This window comes from Prionailurus bengalensis, chromosome C1 (assembly GCF_016509475.1).
Source record: "Prionailurus bengalensis isolate Pbe53 chromosome C1, Fcat_Pben_1.1_paternal_pri, whole genome shotgun sequence".
NCBI classification, from domain to species: Eukaryota; Metazoa; Chordata; class Mammalia; order Carnivora; family Felidae; genus Prionailurus; species Prionailurus bengalensis.
In genome coordinates this window covers 179,343,032-179,363,352 of record NC_057345.1, presented here as the reverse complement: position 1 = coordinate 179,363,352, position 20,321 = coordinate 179,343,032, and the positions used below count along the sequence as shown (strand labels likewise).

At 39.4% G+C, this 20,321-nt stretch overlaps 1 long non-coding RNA gene across 1 annotated transcript in view; it reads left to right on the top strand.

The window, feature by feature from the left end:
• Positions 1 to 773: 773 nt before the first annotated feature.
• Positions 774 to 20,321, top strand: part of LOC122481584 — a 72,187-nt gene continuing 52,639 nt past the window's right edge. Inside the window, exon 1 of the long non-coding RNA XR_006296893.1 lies at positions 774 to 1,035. This is a non-coding gene — a long non-coding RNA (uncharacterized LOC122481584). The remainder of the gene's footprint in view (positions 1,036 to 20,321) is intronic.

Sequence of the window (20,321 nt, the reverse complement as noted above, 5' to 3'; positions counted from 1 at the left end):
CACCTGATTAATAGTTGGCATTTTGGGTGTATGATCATATGCCATTTCCTTCTTATTTTTCAAAATTTTCATAATGTTACTACATTGTTTTCACACAAAATCGAGCATATTATACATACACACACGCATGCCTCATCCAAGAGAGTTTGGACTTTTCTAGGCTGTGCATTTTAATATTATCAGTTATAAATAGAAGTAATTATTCAAACTAGTTTGACCTAGGGGACTTATTGGACTATATCATTAAAACGTTCAGAAGATGGACCACCCTCAGGGTGAGCTGTTCCAGAAACGCATTGCGCCCCCAGTGCTGGGGACCCATTCCTCTTGACTCCACCTGGCGGCATGTACCAGCCTTTTTGTCACACTTCTCCCTTGTGGCAGAAAAATGGCTACAGCAGCTCCATTTTAGAGAAAGAGCAAGGTCAACTTTGCTCCCGGTTGTCAAACAACAATCTTTGCTTCAGTCTGATGAGACCAGCATGGACCAGTTGCTGAGACCAGGGAACTGCTACACCGGCTTCAGGTTAAATTATGTCACCCGCGCACGCTGGTCTGCAGGAGGCTGATTACTGTTCACAAATAGTTACTGCCTCTCCCTGCTGGAGGATTATACTTCCCCACCCCACTCACATCAGGTTTAACCCTAAGTTGCACTGGCTATTGAAATGCAAAACACCAACGTTCAATACCAAAATGTGACATAGTTGTTTAAGGCTACACTTGGCTTCCCTGAAGCCATTTTGTTCCTTCTGTCAGGTAGAAGCATTCAGAGTCAGTGTGTGGTTTGCCATACTCTTTCTTCTCTGTTACAGTCTCTGGCGATATCCCAAACAGAAGCTTCAGTGTCAGCCTGGGTTCAAAAATAAAGATGAAATGGGGTTGAGCCACAGCCAACCCAGACTGCACATGTAGCATGAGCTGCACCTTTGTTATCTGCTGCTGATTTGGGGGCTGCTTGCTGCGGAACATAACCTTCCTTCCCTGACTGGACTTGAGTCCTAGCTTAGCCATTTCTTTGCTACATGAACTTGGGTAAGTTATTTCACTTCTCTATACTTTCTTTATTTGCAAAATAGAGATGATACATAAAACTCCTGGTACCTACGGTAGTCCCCCCTTATCTGTGGGGGATATATTCACCCCCAGTGGGTGCCTGAAATGGCCAATAGTACTGAACCCTAGATATACTATGTTTTTTCCTACATTCATACTTATGATAAAGTTCAATTTCTAAATTTCATGCAGTAAGATATTAATGATAACTAATAACTAATAATAAGATAAAACAGTCATATCAACAGATTGTAACAAAAATTATATTAATATGGCCTCTCTCAAAATATCTTATGTACAAGACTCCCCCTTCTTGTGATGATGTCAGGCGATAAAATGCCTATGCAATGAGATGCAGTGAGGTGACACAGCGTTAGGCCACTACTGACCTGATGATACATTAGAAGGCGGACCACCCACTTCTGGACTGCAGCTCCCCCTGGGTAACCAAAACCCCAGAAAACACAATCATAGATGAGGAGAGACTACTGGACTCAGAAATGACAACTGTGATTATTTGTTGATAATAAGAATTATAATTCTTACTTCCATGGGGGATTTTCTCCTAATTTATCTTTGTGATTTTTAGGAAGGAAAAAAGTCCATCTGAAAAATAAGGTCTATTACATTCTTCTTCACCAAGACAAAGTTACCCAGAGTTTCAGTATATATACTAATTATCTGTAGCTAGAAGAAGAAATTCCTCCTCAAGATATAAATGTTAGTTCCTTGAAACGTTCTTCCCTTCTTGAGAAATAAAAAAATATTAACCCAAAATTTCATATGGGAAAAATGTTTTATCACGCTCAATACCAGAATGTGATAAAGCTATTCAACAGTATTGTTGGCTTCACTGAAGTAATTTTGTTTCTTCTCGGAGTTATCTATTATTGAAGATAGCCAAGCAATGGATATTGAAATAGATGATTTTTCTATTCCATTGTGAAAAGTCTTGTGTTCCCTGACCCCTTCCCATAAAGTGATGCATTCTTGTGTGTGTGTGTGTGTGTGTGTGTGTGTGTGTGTGTGTGAGGGACTGAGGGAAGGAGAGAGAGATTATAGTCAGAGAAATGCAATTTAAAAGTAAAATGTCTACTTTCTTCCTTGAGAATGTAATTAAATCTAGACTTGAATCTAAGTTGACTTGATTTTGTAATCAATAATTATTTTACATTATGGAATACATTTTCCATCTTAGACATTTATCACTGACATCTGATATCTAGCATGTTTTTTCAGATTATAGGTTTTATCTTGCTTGGTTTTTCTGGTATCCAGTAATTAAGGTATGAGGCAAGTGTTTATTCCCTTAGATAAACAAATGTGCTTTGAAGAATGCAGTATAAATCATGGTTTAAAGGCATTAGGGTAGTAGCTCCTACAAACTGCTCTGCCACAGAATTACCTGAAATCTTACACACACACACACACACACACACACACACACATGCACACACCTTTCTGGGCCCTACCCCAGGACTTGTGAATTACAATCTCTGGAAGAGGGGCTCAAAAATTGTATTTAAAAATCCCAGGGCATGACATCACCAAGATGGTGACATAGGATGTTCCTGACTTCTCTCCCCCTCACAAGAACAACTAACATCGGTTCAAGTATTAAGACACCACTGAGAGAATCCTAGAATATGAGGGTAAAGCTGAAGCACTCCCCTGTACCTCAGAGATCAGGACAGACTACATTAGAAAGTTTTTCAAACTTTATCATTTTAATTCCCACTAGGATTGGTCCCAGTGGATCTATATCCTCCTTAACAGTTGTTATTGTCAGATTTATTTTTTATTAAAATGTTTATTTTTTGCCAATAAAAATGGATATACAATTTGGAGAAAAATTTTTCAAACACCCAGATTTTGGTTTCTAACCAAGGATCCTTATGAAATGACTGATTCCAGGGCCGGGGTGGGGAAAATGTAAGATGAGCTTGGAACATTTTCTTGTGCCAGAAAGTAGAAAATTGCTCAAAGAATGATGGGAGTCATGTCAAAGCACACACAACTCTGCTTGACAGGAGTCTTGCTGGCCACATCTGGAAAATTTGAATATGAAAGTAAAGTAATAGCAATAATAGATTAGAATCCACTAAATAAAATATATATATATTGATATATTCAAAGGAAGGAAGGAAGGAAGGAAGGATGGAAGAAAGGAAGGAAAAAGGGAGGGAGAGAGGAAGGAAGGAAGATGGAAGGGAGAAAGGGAGGGAGGAAGGAAAAGCTCTTATGAAAGAATGTCAACTTATACATGTGGAAGGAATAATACAATTGGAAAATCACCAGTTGGGCAAGAATAATCAATAGATGCTAAACCAATAGTTAAAAGTTTGATGAGGAATAGAAAGAATATTTACATCATCTCAAAGCATCTCCCCACAAATGACATCCTAATGACAGAGGGAAAACAGTAAATTTACAGTGAAAAAGTCTGCAGGCACCATCTGTATTGACTTGAAAGGTGTTCCCTAAAAGATATGTTTACATCCTAACCCCCAGGATCTGTGAATGTGACCTTTCACATGCACACAGGGTCTTTGCAGACATAATTAAACATTTAATGAAATCATTCTGAATTACCCGAGCCCTAAACACAATGACAAGTGTCCTTATAAGAGACAGAAGGGGAGAAGGCATGGACAGAGAGAAGGAGAAGGCCATGTGAATATAGAGGCAGAGAAGCTACGAGAAACGCCGACTGCTATGAGAAGCCAGAAGACGCAAGGAAGGATTATACCCTAGACTTTCCAGGGGGAATACAGTCCTGACAACTTGTTTGAAGCCACGTGATTTGTGGTAATTTGTTACGGTGGCCCTAGGAAACGAATACGCCACCTTAACCCAATGATCAGTGTTAGTATCACCAATAGAGGGATTAACCTACATCCTGTGGCTCTTGATGAGATGTGCTAGAAAGCTCGCAGCCTCACTCACATAATGTTCCTGCCCAAACTGCACAACCTGAATCTAATCATGAGGAAAGAGTGGACACATCCAAATTGAGACCCATTCTCCAAAAAAGTTGTGTGTACTCTTGAAAAATATTGAGGTTATAAAAAAACCAACAAAAGGCTGAGGAACTGTTCCAGATTAAAGAAGACTAAAAAAAAAATATGACAACAAAATATAACGAGTGTCCCGGTCTGTGAAAAAAACAGTCATTTGGGGGATATTTGGCAAAGCTTGAGTATTGGATAATAGTATTTTATCAATCTTCAAGTTCTTATTTTTGTTACTCATATTATGATTATGTGACAGAATATCCTTGTTTCCAGGAAATAAACACTGAATATCAAGGGGCAGGGGGTCATACTGTCTGCAGCTTATTCCCAAATGATCCAGAAAAAAAGGATCTATGCATACATATAGAAAAAGAATGAAGAAGTACATCTGGCAAAGGTTAATAAGTGGTACGCAAGAGTTCTTTGTGCCACTATTGCCTTTTTCAGCAATTTTGAAATTACTTCAAAATAAGATATTTTTTACAAGCTTGCTAGATTATTATAACGTGCAGCTGGGGATGACAACCACTGCATTAAAATTCACTTGTTAAGGCAGTGGTTCTCATCTGGGTGACTCTGCCATCCAGAAAACATAGAGAAAAGTCTGAAGACATTTTTGATGGTCAATTACTGCACACGGTGGGGAGAGGAGAGCAGGGATCCGGAGGGTGCCACAGGCATCTAGTGTGTATAGAGGCCAGGGATGCTGCTAAAATAGTAAAATGCATAGGACAGCCACCCGTAAGTAATTATCTGACCCTAAATGTCAATGGTGCCACCGCTAAAAACCTTGCTTTAAGGAAATGATACACCTTCGCCAATAGAACCGGAGTCTAAACACTTATGGAAAATGGCACCAAGTTAATATGGGTTTAAAACGCTCACCACAGCAACGTTATATATCAACCAAAGATTCCCATTTTGTGTAAAAATACATTTGCATTTCAAGACTTGGAAGCCACAGACAGAAATGCATACAGTGACATGTGACACCAAACATCAGACAAGAGTATAAAGGAAAGGAGACGTGTAGAAGTTTGGCTCATTCATTTTAACATCAACCAAGTAGCTTGCATAATTTTAGACAAGTCCACCGCAAACGCCATTGCAGGGCATGTGAACAGCTCGGTGAGAACGACAAATAGACTCCTCTCAAACTTACGACTATATTCGTAAAGCAGTATAAATATATTACATTACCGGTTACCTAGGGTAATCCATATCACTTCTTTCTACATCTAATGAGATCTCCCATTTCTGTATTTTTACCATAGGAGAGCTACACAAACATCAGCATAACTGAGTGACGAATCAGACAGTATTAGTCAGATTTTCACATAACAATCCACAAAACCTCAATGACTCTCAACAGCAAACATTCATTTCTCATTCATTGGTATGTGCCCTGGCTGAGTTGACCCTGCTTCAAGTTCAGGTCTGCTCTGCATGTCCCTCACTCCGGGACCAGTGATCCCCTGGACAGATGGCCGTTGCCTCATGGTAGATCACAGGCGCTCTAGAAGCCAGGCCAAACTCTGCGAGTACATTTAAAGCGTTGCTCACATCACATCTGCTAATATCCTGAATCTCCATGTCGGTATAAGTATTTTTATCTCGGTTTAATTGTTACATAGTATTCTGTAGCATAGGAATGCCATCATTTATTAAGCCTCTTATAACTGTACATTGAGATTATTTCCAATTCTCCCCCTACTATATGCGATGCTGTGATAAACATTTTGTAACTCAATTTTTATCTGAATTAACCATTCACTGTTAAGGAAGAAAACATCCAAAAGTGGAATTTCTGGATGAAGTCCTAGAAACAATTATTTTCAAAAGGTTTTTCTTCTCAGTGTTGTCTGGCGTTCAAATCAAAGCAGTCAATGTTAGGCAGTCAGTTGGGAATTCGAGGATTTAAGGTATTGACACATGTATGTGGGTGGGTAGGCATGGGAGAGGAGCAGAAGAGAGGGGGAAAGAGAAGAATGGAGGAGAAATTGATTGTGAGAATCATCCGAATCCAATGTAGAATGATACCAGACACTGTATAAGAATTACTGGTTGTAGCAGGAACCCCCTCAAAGAGCCAGTTGTACTGTAGTTGATTTGTAAATGAAATAAAAAAAAAACGAACCACTCAAATCAGAACACAGCTAAATGCTGTAAAAATTTAGTGATTTTTATAAGACACACAAATATACAGCTAGTAAATTATTGGACCTAAGAATTTTTAACTACAATCTATTAATCTGATCTCCTTTTTGTCAATAAATCATTAAGAGCAGTGGTTCTCAACAGGGGTAGGTGGGTGTTATAGTTGTCTATTGCTATGTAACAAATCACCCCAAAATTTAGTGGCTTAAGACAACAAATCATTATTATCACTGATGGTTCTGTGGGTCAACTGGGCTCAGGTGAGCAGCTCTCTCATGGTGCCTGTCATGTAGCTGCAGGCAGATATTGGCTGGGGCTGAATCATCTGAGAGTTCAACCGGATTGGGTGTCCAAGATGGCTCCCTCACAGGACCGGCATTGATGCTCATTGCTGGCTGTGAGCTCAGCTGAATGTGTCAACCCGAGTGGCTAAATGTGGCCTCTCCTTCTAGTTTGTGACCCTCACAGCAAGGTGGCTACACTCAGAGATGAAGTGTCCTGAGAGGGTGGATCCCAAGAGTGAGTGTTTCAAAGTCCCAGGTGGTAGCTCCTTATGATCTAATCTTGGAAGTTCCAGAATATTGCTTCTTCTGTATTCTTTTGTCTCAGTGAACCACTCAGGTCTTCCCAAAAGCAAAGGGAGAAGAATTTGATTTTGGCCTCTTGATCAGAGAGCAGCAAGTCACATTGCAGAAGAGTGTGTGGGATGGAAACTATTTCTGTGGCCATCTTTGGAAGATGCAATCTCTACCGGGGTGGTGGAGGGGGGGTGGTGGTGAAAAGTTGTCTGAAGTTCTCTGAAATTGTTGACTAGTTTTCACCCATTTATGTCTTTCTCTGAAGAGAATCCCAAATATTAGTAAGATTCTCAAAGGAATCTGCAACCAAAATAAATAAATAGAAAGTAGAAACAATCACAAATCTAGGTAGATTATGGTATGTTACATAATTAAGTTTATTTTATACCCTGATATTCCTTTTAAAGACACTTGATCTCTGCTATTAACTTGGAATTGTTCAGCATCTAGCTATGATTCACTAACAAATTCATCCAATTAAACATTTTAAAAAACGTCAGATAATTCTGTCAGTGTGACAAGTTAAATAAAACCAGATACACATACACACACATACACTCATGTACACGTATATAAACATGGTCTGAATTTTAAACAGAGAAGCCTGATTAAATGGGGTTTGTATTTTGGACCACTGTTGCCACCAAGCTACCTGTATTTGATACTTAGGAGAGTTCTAATAGACTTAATATTCTACACACAGTTCGGGGAAATTTTCTTTTTAGATGCCTGCAGCACAGGGCACAATAATTTCCAACATACAGCATGAGATTTGACTACTTTATCTCAGCATATGTAACTATAACTGTTATTGTTCACAAAATTATCTGGTTTTTATTACAGCATTGGACTCTGTGACACCCCAGAATCCATGACTGCCTCAGACAGGCTCCATTTATAGTAAGAACTATTTCTGTTTATGCCTCTCTACTTGCTATTAGTTTCACGAACTTATGCCCTCTGGATTTCAATGGTGCGGGAATGGGAGGGCAGAGAATTCAGGAAGGGATGGACGCAGGAATCACCAGCCAGCTACATGTTCCACAAGAGGGGCATTTTTTTGCTGTTGCTGTTGAGATTGAGGTGTCTCTTAAGTTTCTTTTTATCTCGCATGTTCATCTCCATTATCATCCTCTTTTCAAATGATACCTTCTTTTTTCTAAGTTTATTTTTGAGAGAGAGAGAGAGAGAGAGGGAGAGGGAGAGAATCCCAAGCAGGCTCCTTGCCCAACACAGGGCTCAGTCTCACAACGTTGAGATCATGACCTGAGCTGAAAGCAAGAGTCAGACGCTTGACTGATTGAACCACCCAGGTGCCCCTCAAGCAATGCCCTCTTAAAGAGACTGGGTCAGTTGTTCCGTAACATTCTTGGCTTTGCTGATTTTTTCAACACGTTTCCTATAGATTTAAAGGCTTGATTAGATTCAGGGTGAACATTTTCCATGGATGCTTCACAGATGCTCCTATGTATTTCATATGACATCACACAAGGACGTGCATAGTATCTATTTGCCTTGCCTTTAATGACACTGATTGATCTGCAGATCCAGATGGGGACTGCCTGATTCCTGGCTGTAAAGTTGTTGGCTGACCTTCTGACTCCCTTGGAATAATATCTAGTTCCTCACTTATATTTTGCTTCTTAGTTTTAGCATCCATAAATGTTTATTGCCTGAATCAGTTATTTCATTAGATGTAAAAGGGTGAATTTTTCTAATTTTATCATTTCTTCTACATTTACTAGCTAGAATACTTGTATAAGAAAACTCTCCCTCATTAACTAAGGCTATATTATAAAATTTTGAAAATAGAGTTTTCACATGGAAGGCAGATCAAGGCTTACTTTTCCAGTTAATTACTAATTTTCAGAGAACAAGGTAATAGACTATGGCCAATAGTGATAAGTGAATTATGTTTGTTACTTTGGCTTTCTCTTTTGAGTATCATTATGAATTCAGGAATATTTATTTCATTATTGTGTTTTGATCAGTTGCCATTGCTTTTCTTGTTGATGGTAAAATTGTCCACTTTTAGGCAGTGTGCAGATTCCCTGCTTTCCAGCATAACAAGATGATCTAGTCTCAGTTTGTCATTTGCCACTCCACACCTGGAACCAGATCTCTCCAAGAATCCCCAGTCCCTTTTTCTGAGACTGTAGTCTGAATGCTAACATTCTCATCATTACTGGACTGTCATTGCTACTGGGTCTTTTCTGTGGACAGAACTTTAACATTTTGAATTTTAAAAGACTCATATTCACAATTCAAATATATTTGAATATTCGATATATCACATTCAAATTTCAAATATTCAAACAGTTTAAATTTAAACGTAATCAAAAGTAACCTACATGTGATTATTAAATCATTATATCGTACACCTGAAACTAATATAGCACTGTATGTGGATTGTACTTGAATTTAAAAAATAAATAAATAAAATGTTTTATAGTAACCTACTGGGTTTTTTAAAGTTTTATATTGGTATCTTCCTTCTCTCAGACATTACTACATTAATGTAATTACTTATTTATAAGCATAATATAATAACTTTAAAATGTCAATATAGCATAATGAGAGATAGTAATATTATTACTAACAATCAGATACTGAATGCAAGTGAAGATTTCTTTGTATTTTTGTTAGAATATATTCCAGTAACGATATGTGACATACCCTATGTTTCAAAATACCCAATGGACCCAAGTATAGGCAAAAGCTTTTCTCTTGAGGAAGAAGAAAGGTCTAGCTAGGTTAATGGTCAGAATGGCTTCGGTTACCTCGTCTGGGCCCTCCCCCAGCCCTGAGAAGGCAGGAGAAAAGGCCCGAGATGAGTAGACAGTGGGCTGCATTGGCCTGTGGACACAGCCCAGCCAGGGACGCTCTGAGCCCCGCCCTCCAGGACTGCTGGGTGCCCGTGGCCGCCGAGAACAGGTGCCCCCAGCTGCACTGAACAAAGACAGATGAAATACGAGATTCGTGTCTATCTGTGCGCAGCGTCTGCGCAGTTGACTGCAAGCATGAGGTAGCCAGACACTTCACCGCAGTGTTGGGAATGTTTCATAGCATTTCGGTACTTGAAAAGAATAAATTGTATAAATGAAAAGTATATACTTCCTCCTAGCCCCTAGATCATTCAGAACATTTCTTTGGACAGTACGTGGCACCAGCCTGCCATTTTTGAGTGCATCACAGGGCTTGTTGCTATTATTTATCTTGTTCTTATCACGTTGGTATTTAAGCATCTTATCGCTGTACAGGAGAGAAAAGGTCCTGTTCTGCGGGCTGTGTTTTTCAACCAGTGATTCAGGAGTACTGATACACTTGCTCTGTTTTGAGCTGCACTCACATTTCTGCTGGGAGGCAACAACAAGGAAAACACAGGTGAGCTTGGCAGCCTTTGGGGAGGCAGCAGGTGGGAGGAGAATAATCAAGAAAAGCAGAGAAAGGCTTTGGTTCTTTAGGTAAACGGAAACCTGTGTTCTCTCCCTTTGAGACGCTGCAAAGTAACAGTCTTGCTTTCTTCCCTTCTCCCCTTTTCTTCTTCTGTTTTGCCCAAATCTGTTGTTTCAAGCTCAGAAGAGAGTGGTAACCTGTTCAGATCCAGGTCTCTGTCTCCCGTCTAATTAATTAGGCCTGGCCTCCAGGACCCCCCGCCTTCCCACCACCTCACAAATCTTGGAAACCTGCTTAGTTCAATCCATCAGCCTGAATTACTGGGAACAATTTGGCCACTCTGTTTCGTATTCTTCTAGCCCTTTCCTTAACCCCTCATATTCACAAAATATTTGCTCAAGGCAATGTCAATCATTAATGTAATCAGCATTGCATAGAGAGCTTGCTAGAAATACCAGCTCCTCCAGCCTGCATTTAAATTCTGATCTAATAAGATCAAGTAATAATAGGGCTGTAGTGATACTGATGAAGGAAGTCCAGGACTTGCACTTCAAGGAAAAATGGCTTCAACACACGAGGAGAGGATGAAATAAAGGAGAGTCCTTAGATGCTGCCTGTGAAGCCCAGGCCTCCTAGGAGGACGGAGTACTACTCAGCAATACAAAGGAACTAACTGCTGATACACACCCATCAGGGGTGAATCTCAAAAGCCGTGGAAGAAGCCAGACACAGAGTGAATAGACAGAAATCAGATCAGTGACTGTTTGTGGGAGGGAGGGGAATTGATCGGGAAGGGGTCTGGGGGGATCTTCTTGGTGACGGAAATGTCTGTATCTTGATCGCCAAGGGTGTCTATTACAGGCACGTATGCCTATGTCAAAATCTATCTAATTGTACATTTATGATCTGTGCTTTTCACTGCATGCAAATTATATCGTAAAATTTTTTTTTACTTGAATATACCTACTTTGGGTGATGATAGAAAATATTTTTACCAATTTTTTTGGCAACGTGTATCTTTTAAAGGTATGCACGAGGCAAAAAAAAAAAAAAACCTCTCAAGATAGAAGACGATTTAACATAGTGCTGAAAATACGGCATGCACTCAATAAAAGTGTATTGACAACTAATAGCCATTGCATAAGTTTGTTTGTAAGATGCCTCCTTTCAGCCCAGCATTATAGTCAAATTCAGCACTATCTACAAGATTAAAATTTCCCAGCCGTAAAAAATATTTTTAGTAACCCTCCATTCCGTCAGTCCAGTTATGCAGCCCTTTCGTGGGAGTATAATAAATAAAATCAATACTTTTTATTACTTCACTGCCAGAAACTTACTACACCCAGATTCAAAAGCATAAGGCTGTCTGCAAGGCTGATGTACCCTTCAAGGAGTATTTTATGAGGAAAGCATACTGTTATAATTTTGCAAGAATAAGGAAAGCTACCTTTAAATCATAAGAAGTATTTCTTAGGTTGAAGAAGTATATATAAGGGCTATCAATCCCCTACATATGATCTCTAGCTAGATAAATGCAGGGGGGAAATCAGCTTTCTTCTAAAGACATAAAATTTCCTGAAAAATATATACTGGATGAATTTTATATTTCTATAATAAAAAGTATGCACTGCCAAGTCTCAGGAAAATTGGACAAATGGCTCAGTAAGACTTATCTTTCTTAATTGTGATGTGTTTCTAGAGGTAACTGGTCTCATAATACGTGACTTTTTTCCTTTATGTTTTCACCCTCTTTGAGGACTATAACCCACCCCCTCCCCAAAAAATCAAAGAACAAACCATGCAAAAATGCAAATCAAACTAAAGTTTCAGGCTAAAAGATAATTTACAGTTAGATTATTATGTAGACACAATGCTGAAGATACAAGTTTGAAAACATTCTTTAGCAACAGGAACTCCCCAAATATTTTCAATTGTTTTGTCACTGGAGAATTCACATACAGAGAAGAAATAAACAATAAAACATTATAACGTAGCTATTACTGGAGAAATATGATTTTCTTCTTCAATTTCTAGAGGATATAATTTTTAAAGGAGAAAAATAGAAATAATGAAAAAAAGTGAGGACAATTCAAAAACTGGGAAGAGTTTTAAATCCCTCAACCACATATAAAAATGTTCATTTTATTATAAAAGAATTAGGACTTTAACAATCAAACTATATCTATTCCAGTGATCCCAAAGTGTGATCTCCCAACCAGCAGCCCCAGGATCATCTGGGAACTTGTTTTTAAATGCACATTCTTAGGACTGCCTGGGTGGCTCAGTCAGTTAAGCCTCAGGCTTTGATTTCAGCTCGGGTCATGATCTCCAGATTGGTTGAGTTGGAGCCCTGAGTTGGGCTCTGCACTGATAACACAGAGCCTGCTTGGGATTCTCTCTCTCTCTCTCTCTCTCTCCTCTCTCTCTCTCTCTCTCTCTCTCTCTGACTCCCCCCTGCTTGCTCCCTCTCTCTCTCTCTCTCTCTCTCTCAAATTAAATAAATAAATAACTTTAAAAAATTAAATGGATTCTTGGGCCCAACCCAAGCCTACTAAAGTCAGAAGATCTGGGGGCAAAGCCCAGCCATCTGTGTTTTAACAAGCCTTCTGGGTAATTGTGACACAGGGTAAAGTCTGAGAACCATTGATTCATTCCAGAAACATTTATGGGGTGCCCTTTGTAGGCCAGGCTCTGAGAAAGGCTTTGGGGACAGAAAATAAGGAATTAACATGATCCATAGTTTAATCAGTCACAAAGAAAAAGAATATTAGCTAGTAACGTCATTTTTTTAAATACAGGAAAATAGGAGACGTCCTTGGTAGAGCTCCATCAAGTAAAACTACCAAGAACACTGAGGAATTTTACTGAGGTTGGGGCAATCGTGCTCAGTAACAATTACCTGGAAGGATTTGTTTTTTTCTTTTTTTCCTTTTCTTTTCTCTTTCTTTCTTTCTTTCTTTCTTTCTTCTTTCTTTCTTTTCTTTCTTTCTTCTTTCTTTCTTTCTTTCTTTCTTTCTTTCTTTCTTTCTTTCTTTCTTTTCTTTCCTTCTTTCCTTCTTTCTTTTTTTCCAGAAACACATGTGCTGGCCCTCTCCAGACCTTTGGGATCACAATTGCCTAGAGTGGGGCTCAGGAAAACTCTGTTTTTCACAGTTCCCTCTAGTAAGTAATTCTGATGTTTACCAGAGTTAATAGTAATGCTCTGTAGAGATGTCTCAGGATCTGTGTTTGCCCGGCTGCCGGGCTGGCAGCCTCTCCAGGTATGGTCTGTGGATTACTGTACTGAATCACCTCCGGGAGGGGAGAACATGAGTGTACTAGCATGTAAAATGTAGATCCCCAAAACTAAACCACTGAGTCAGAATCTCTGGGGACAGGGCTCAGGACTATGCACTTTTTACAAATTCTCAAGTGATTTTTAAGCACATAGGAATTTGAAGTTTACTACCTTGTGGATCTCCCCAAGGACTACTTTTCAATGGTGCGCCTGGGTGCCTCAGATTGGGTAAGCGTCTGCTTCTTGAGTCTGGCTCAAGTCATGATCTCACAGTTGGTGGGTTCAAGCCCCACATGGGGCTTTGCCCTGACAGTGCAGAGCCAGCTTGGGACTCTTTCCTTCTCCCTTCTGTCTCTGCCCTCCTCCTGTGCGAACTCTCTGTCAGAATAAGTAAATAAACTTTAAAAAAAAGGTCCCCTAATTTCTTCTGTCTCTCGATATGTATGGTGGATAAATAATGCCCCCTCAAAACGTCCACATCCTAATCCCCAGAATCTGTGAAATTTACATGGCAAAAACGACTTTCTAGATACAATGAAGTTAACTAAGATTCTTGAGATGGGTGATTCTCCTGGATTATCTGGACGAGTTGAGGATAATCCCAGAGCTCCTTACAAGAGGGAGGCTCACAGATCAGAAAAGAGATGTGACAACAGAAAAAGAGGATAAGAGTCAGAGAGAGCTTTAACAATGCTACCCTGCTGGTTTTGAAGATGGAGGAGGGGCCCACAAGCCAAGAGATACAGACAGTCTTTAGAAGCTGAAAAAGACAAGGACACAGATTCTCCCCCAGAGCCTCCTGAAAGAACGAAGCCCTGCCCTCACCTTGATTTGGGCCCAGCGTAAACCCATCTCAGGATTCTGACCCAACTTGTGATTATTTGTTATAACAGTGATAGGACACTAATATGATATGTAAAAGACACAGAAAGGAACATAATACAGGGACAAACTACACTATTACTGAAGAAGCTTATCTTATTTGGAGAGTCTACCGCCAAGAGAGAAGGCATATTTAGTGTTCCCTTGAAATTTATTCTTATCAAACAATTTCTTTGGGTAGAGGTCTTAATTAGATGCAGGGTTCCAGTGATCATAGTAAACAATTCCAGAACCTTAAAAAAGAAAAGAAAAGAAAAGAAAAGAAAAGAGAAAAGAAAGAAAAGAAAAGAAAAGAAAAAAGAAAAGAAAGAAAAGAAAGGAAAAGAAAAGAAAAGAAAAGAAAAGAAAAGAAAAGAAAAAACCTTAGTTGCTCAGTAGCTGTAAGATTTCCTTTTCAGATTCAATCTTCAGGACATTATCAAAAGATATGGAAGGCCACCAGCTCATGACATCTTTTCCCTAGTGTCTACTCCCACGTAGCAGACAAGGCCCCAAATCCTCAATTCAGAGGAAGAATCAGGGAAAGCATTCATAATGGACATACTTCATGTGCTGTCATCAGTTACACAGTCAAACCTGTAAAGGAACACACCCCTGGGCAGGGGGGGGGGGGGGGGGAAGAAGACTTCAAAATCCTCTTACATTATCAGCCGCTTCTTTAAGCAGTGATTCTCAAGCGAGAGCCTGCATCAGGTCACCTGAAGGGCCCCCTCCCAAGGTTACCGATGCGGGAAATCTGGGCTGAAGCCCCCTGCTCTGCTGCCTGTCCAGGATCACATCCTGAAAACTGCTGACCCGAGCAATGGGTCCACCATTGCATCCACATTAGCATCGCATGGGGACACCGAGTCCTGATGGCCCACCTCAGGCCAATTAAACTGACTTGCTGATGGTGAGACCAGCTAACATGATTTTCAATCTCGGCAGGTGATGCCAATGTGCAATCAAAGCTTGGGACCTCTGTCCTAAAGGCCAAAGTAACAATGAAGGAAGGGCATGAGTCAATATTGGGGAGAAGGGACAGTCACGGTGACCTTGAGATGCCCAACCCTTTGGCTGCCCCTGGCCCTAGGATCTCCTCTTAAGAAAATGTCTCCTGCTTCAAAGTTTAAAAACAACATCTGATCTAAGGAAATAAGAATAAGATGCCACAACATACGGTCCAGCCCAAAGAGAGGACATTTCTATGAGATATTGAAGCTAGGGGAAAATGGTAACCTGTTGGAAATGATGATACAACCCTAAATACTCCCTGTCTGTTTAACAATGTATGATAGTTTCATAGTAAATTGCAAAACAAGCCCTTAATCTTCCTTTTTACAGAAAGACCCAAAGGAAGAGTAGTTTCTTATATTAAATAAAACAAAAGGTTCAGTATTTTCTGTTTTCAGGCATTTAATGTTCTGTGCTTTATATCCATATATTTCTCTCTTCCTCACATCTACATACCCTATTTTTTATTATCATGAATATTCATTGTTTCCAAACAATGTCTAATTACTCATCTGTCAGACACTACTCAATTCAGGTTCTATTATTTTAAACTGATAGTTTTCTGTTGAGACCCACATGACCTGGAACTTAGATTGCCCACCAATATACTATGTTTGTGCCTTTTTTGAAATAAACTGCAAAGCAGTTTCTAACTTTCTAACACACAGCCTAAGCCCTTCTGCTTAATGTCAGACGAGCTCCGAAAATCATTGCCTTTTAAGGGAATCATTGTTTTCTGTTGTATGTCCCCAATAATGGCTTTAATCTGTTCGGAAAACTGATCACACGACCTGATAGATTTACTCATTTTCATCCCAGATTTTATTGATATGTGTACAGAAAGTTACTTTACTTTTGGATCGTAGCACCTATCAACGAATATTATAAATCCCTGAAGCAAATGTTTTTGTAACAGACTGTGAAAAAGAGCTATTAGAGTCACATTTACTTTTTCCAGGCGATTGGATATAAAAATTTGTCAATTCTTTCTGCCTTTACTTGCTGGTGAGAATCTAGCCTCTGAACACCTTCTTTTCAGTTTTTTTCAGGTGCTTTTGAAGGGTAAGATCTGGAAGAGTAACCCTTAATCCAAGCCACATCTGACTATCTTAGCTTATTTCATTAAACACCCGAGACTAAACATTGTATGACAGAGTAGCATCTCCTCCAGAGCACAGGCCAGATTTTATTTATGGTGCTACTTACTAATTAAAATCAGTCCAAAGAAAAAATTCAATGAAGATGAATGGTAGGATTTACTTCATCAGTGTCACAGAAATTAAAATATAAAAATGTACGTCAGATGGGTTATTTCACATCAAATGAATGACACACGTGAATGTAAATTTAACTACTTTCAAACCAGACAAATTAATGCACACATACAAACATATCCAGGGCATGAAGTTTTAATCTGATTTTTATTTTACTTTCCCGTGAGCTTATTTACAACACGTATGTTTTTGTTGCTATTTTCCTGATAACATACAGTGGCTGAAAAAAATTCACACGTTTCAGGAAGGGTAAAATGTGGTTTATTTACACGTCCATGGTTTTGTAAACATAAATGGGCCCATATTTTGCCTGTAAACACCATACTTGAAAACTGCATGTTTGTTGTTGTTGTTGGATAGTTTTTCCATGTAAATACATTAAGATCTCCACAGTAAAAACCAGCGTGGTAGGCCATTTCAATGTTTGGATATATTCTAAGGTATTTAGACCCCTGTTGATAGAACATTTAAATCATTTCAGCTATTCGATATTGTAAGCAACTTTGCAAGAAACAAACTGGTAGCATGTATTCAATTATTTCCTTAGAGTGAATTCCCAGGAGTAGAATTGCCAGGTAAGAGAACAGAACCCTTGAAACTTCAGCATCTATGTTCCTAGAAGTCTCCAAAAAGGTGACGCAGAATTTCACCCTTCTGGTGTATTAAAGAACTTGTTTTCCTCCATGCTCACCAGTAGGTTTAAAAACAAAACAAAACAGGGGCGCCTGGGTGGCGCAGTCGGTTAAGCGTCCGACTTCAGCCAGGTCACCATCTCGCGGTCCCTGAGTTTGAGCCCCGCGTCGGGCTCTGGGCTGATGGCTCAGAGCCTGGAGCCTGTTTCCGATTCTGTGTCTCCCTCTCTCTCTACCCCTCCCCCGTTCATGCTCTGTCTCTCTCTGTCCCAAAAATAAATAAATGTTGAAAAAAAAAATTAAAAAAAAACAAAACAAAAAAGGGTTTATTGAAATGAATTTTCCATATCGTAACATTTACTTCTTTTAAGTATACAATCCATTGATTTTTACTAAATTAACAGAGTTGTATAACCATCTGTCACAACCCAGCTTTCGAATATTTCCAACACTCCCCAAGGCCCGAGGGGGCCCATTTATAATTATTCCTCACTCCTAACCAAGGTCCAGGCGACCGCTAATCTACTTTCTGCCTTTTTTCCATTTGTCATATAAATGGAATCATACAATACGTGGTCTTTTGTGTCTGGCTTCTTTCACTTAGCATAATGTTTTTGAAGTACATCTATCTTGTCACATGTATCCATATGCCATCCCTTTTTATTGCCAAACAGCATTTTTGATACCCCACCTCCCAACACACACACACACACACACACACACACACACGAAACACACAAATCCTTCCATTCAAAAAAGAGAAGATTCTGGGCACAGGAGTCACTAGTCTACAACAGTTGTTCTGGGCAAGAATTCTGAAGACTTGTACCTTTAGGGTAGAGAAATGCTTTGCCTTGAGCTTGATTCTGCTTTCTGTAAGAAGCCTCTGGGAGCGCCTGGGTGGCTCAGTCAGTTAAGCGTCCGACTTTGGCTGAGGTCATGATCTTGTGGTCCGTGAGTTCGAGCCCCACGTCAGGCTCTGTGCTGACATCTCAGAGCCTGAAGCCTGCTTCAGATTCTGTGTCTCCCTCTCTCTCTACCTCTCTTCTACTCACGCTTTATCTCTCTTTCTCTCTCTCTCTCTCTCTCTCTCTAAAAAAAAAAAAAAAAAAAAAAAAACATAGACAATAAAAAGGAGAAGGAAAAGCCTGTGTCCACCTTTCTCCATGGTTGCTGGTTTTGCCTTCTCGGAGGTTTTTCCCAGTCCATCTCCATCTGGTCATTTTTACTGTGAGAACGGACACTTTCTCCAGGGGGGACCAAACAGCTCATTCCTCGTTCATGTAGGCTTGGGGGTCCAAAGATGATTTTAAGGCTTAAGCATTCAAAGACGTTTTTAGTCCAGGCTTCTGATTTCTTTGGCAATATGTTTTTATTTAGTAGGCTTCTAATCCGTTTACTTTCACTCAGTTCCACAGGCCAGGAACCCCACCCCAAATTCTTTCCTAAATGTAATTATTAATCCTGATTTCTTTCCTTGCTTCCTCACCTTAAGGGCTCTCTCACATACTTACACAGCTTAATGCCAGCATCCTTGAGATCATACAGGCGTCTGGGGAAAGAAGAATATGCCCTCAATCTGGTCTTTGTGGCTGGGCCATCACTTAAAAGCATTTTCAGTCTCGTTTCCTATTGTGTGGGGTGTGGAAGCAGTTAGCTTTCCAGCTTTTCGATGCCCCACATTTCTTCTCTCCGCATTTATTTTTATTTCTGCTTGAAAATCATCCAGCTATTTACAGACTGATTTTTCCTTCTAACATCCTCCTAATAGCAACCAGTAACAACCAACCTACCGCAAAACTCTGTTTTCCAGTCTCTTCCCCTGGAGCTACAGGTTCAGTAAGTGCTTAATCTACCTTTGAGCTATTGCCAGTGACAGTTTTAACACATATCTTACCACTGTATTACTGTTACATGGGTCTGCATCACCCCTTCCTCTGATAGAGTTACCTCACCACCCAATGCCAATTCTACAAATTTTGGGGTTTCTTAGAGCATTGTACCTCGTTTCCAAAGCCAATATTCCCATTAGTTAAGATGATGCTAACACCAAAGTACATACCCCCAAATATCGGTAACTGAACATAATAGAATTTTATTTCTCACACATAGTATCAATTAGAGGCGGTGGAAAACAGGGGTACCCGGTCCCACAGTCCTTCAGAGGGAGCCTGCCAGATACTCTGGTGCCCTTGTGTTGACATACAGCCAGCAGCCGAGGGAAGAGAGGCTTGAGCACTGTGTGAGAGGTGATTACGGACCACACCCGGAAGCACTGTACCTCATTTCATCAATTCTGCCCACGTTCCTTTGGAAAGAATTCCTTCTTGAGTCCGCACCTAATTGCAAGGAAGGCTGAGAAATATATTCTATCTTTGTGCCCAGAAAGAAAATCAAACAAGTCTAGCAAACAGCTAGCCAACGTCTGCCTTAGCATCACAGGAAGCATTTAGCCTCAAGACTCAAGAATTCCACCGCTGAAGACCTTTGCTAAGAAAATATTCTGATATACAAGATGTTTATTCTGTATCTCAGAATAAATACATATAAATATATAAATAAACAGATAAATATATAAATAAACAGAACATTGAAGGTAGAACCCATTTATGCAACAGAATATTACACAGCGACTAAAAATGTTTTTATTAAAAGCTTTAATCATGTAGGAAATCTCTCTGATATAATCTTAAGAAATAATAGAACATAAATTTGTACACATGATATGTATATATCTTTGAAAGACAGCAGTAATTGTGCTGGAAGTAAATGTGCAGAAACCATAACACCCATAATCTGCGTGATAGGATTATAGATTTATCAATTTTTCCTTTTTATGATTCTTCTTATCCAAATTGCCCACTATAATCAGAAATAAAATACATATTTTTCTATAACATAATAAATTCATAGCCATATCTAGGTCTTCTAGTACTCCAACTACCTCAAATGTCACTATTTGTAATAATGAATCCAGGAAAGTAACATATTAATAACATATCCTTTTTAAAATAATAAGAAATTAATATCATCATTATTTAATTACATATTCCCTGAAAACA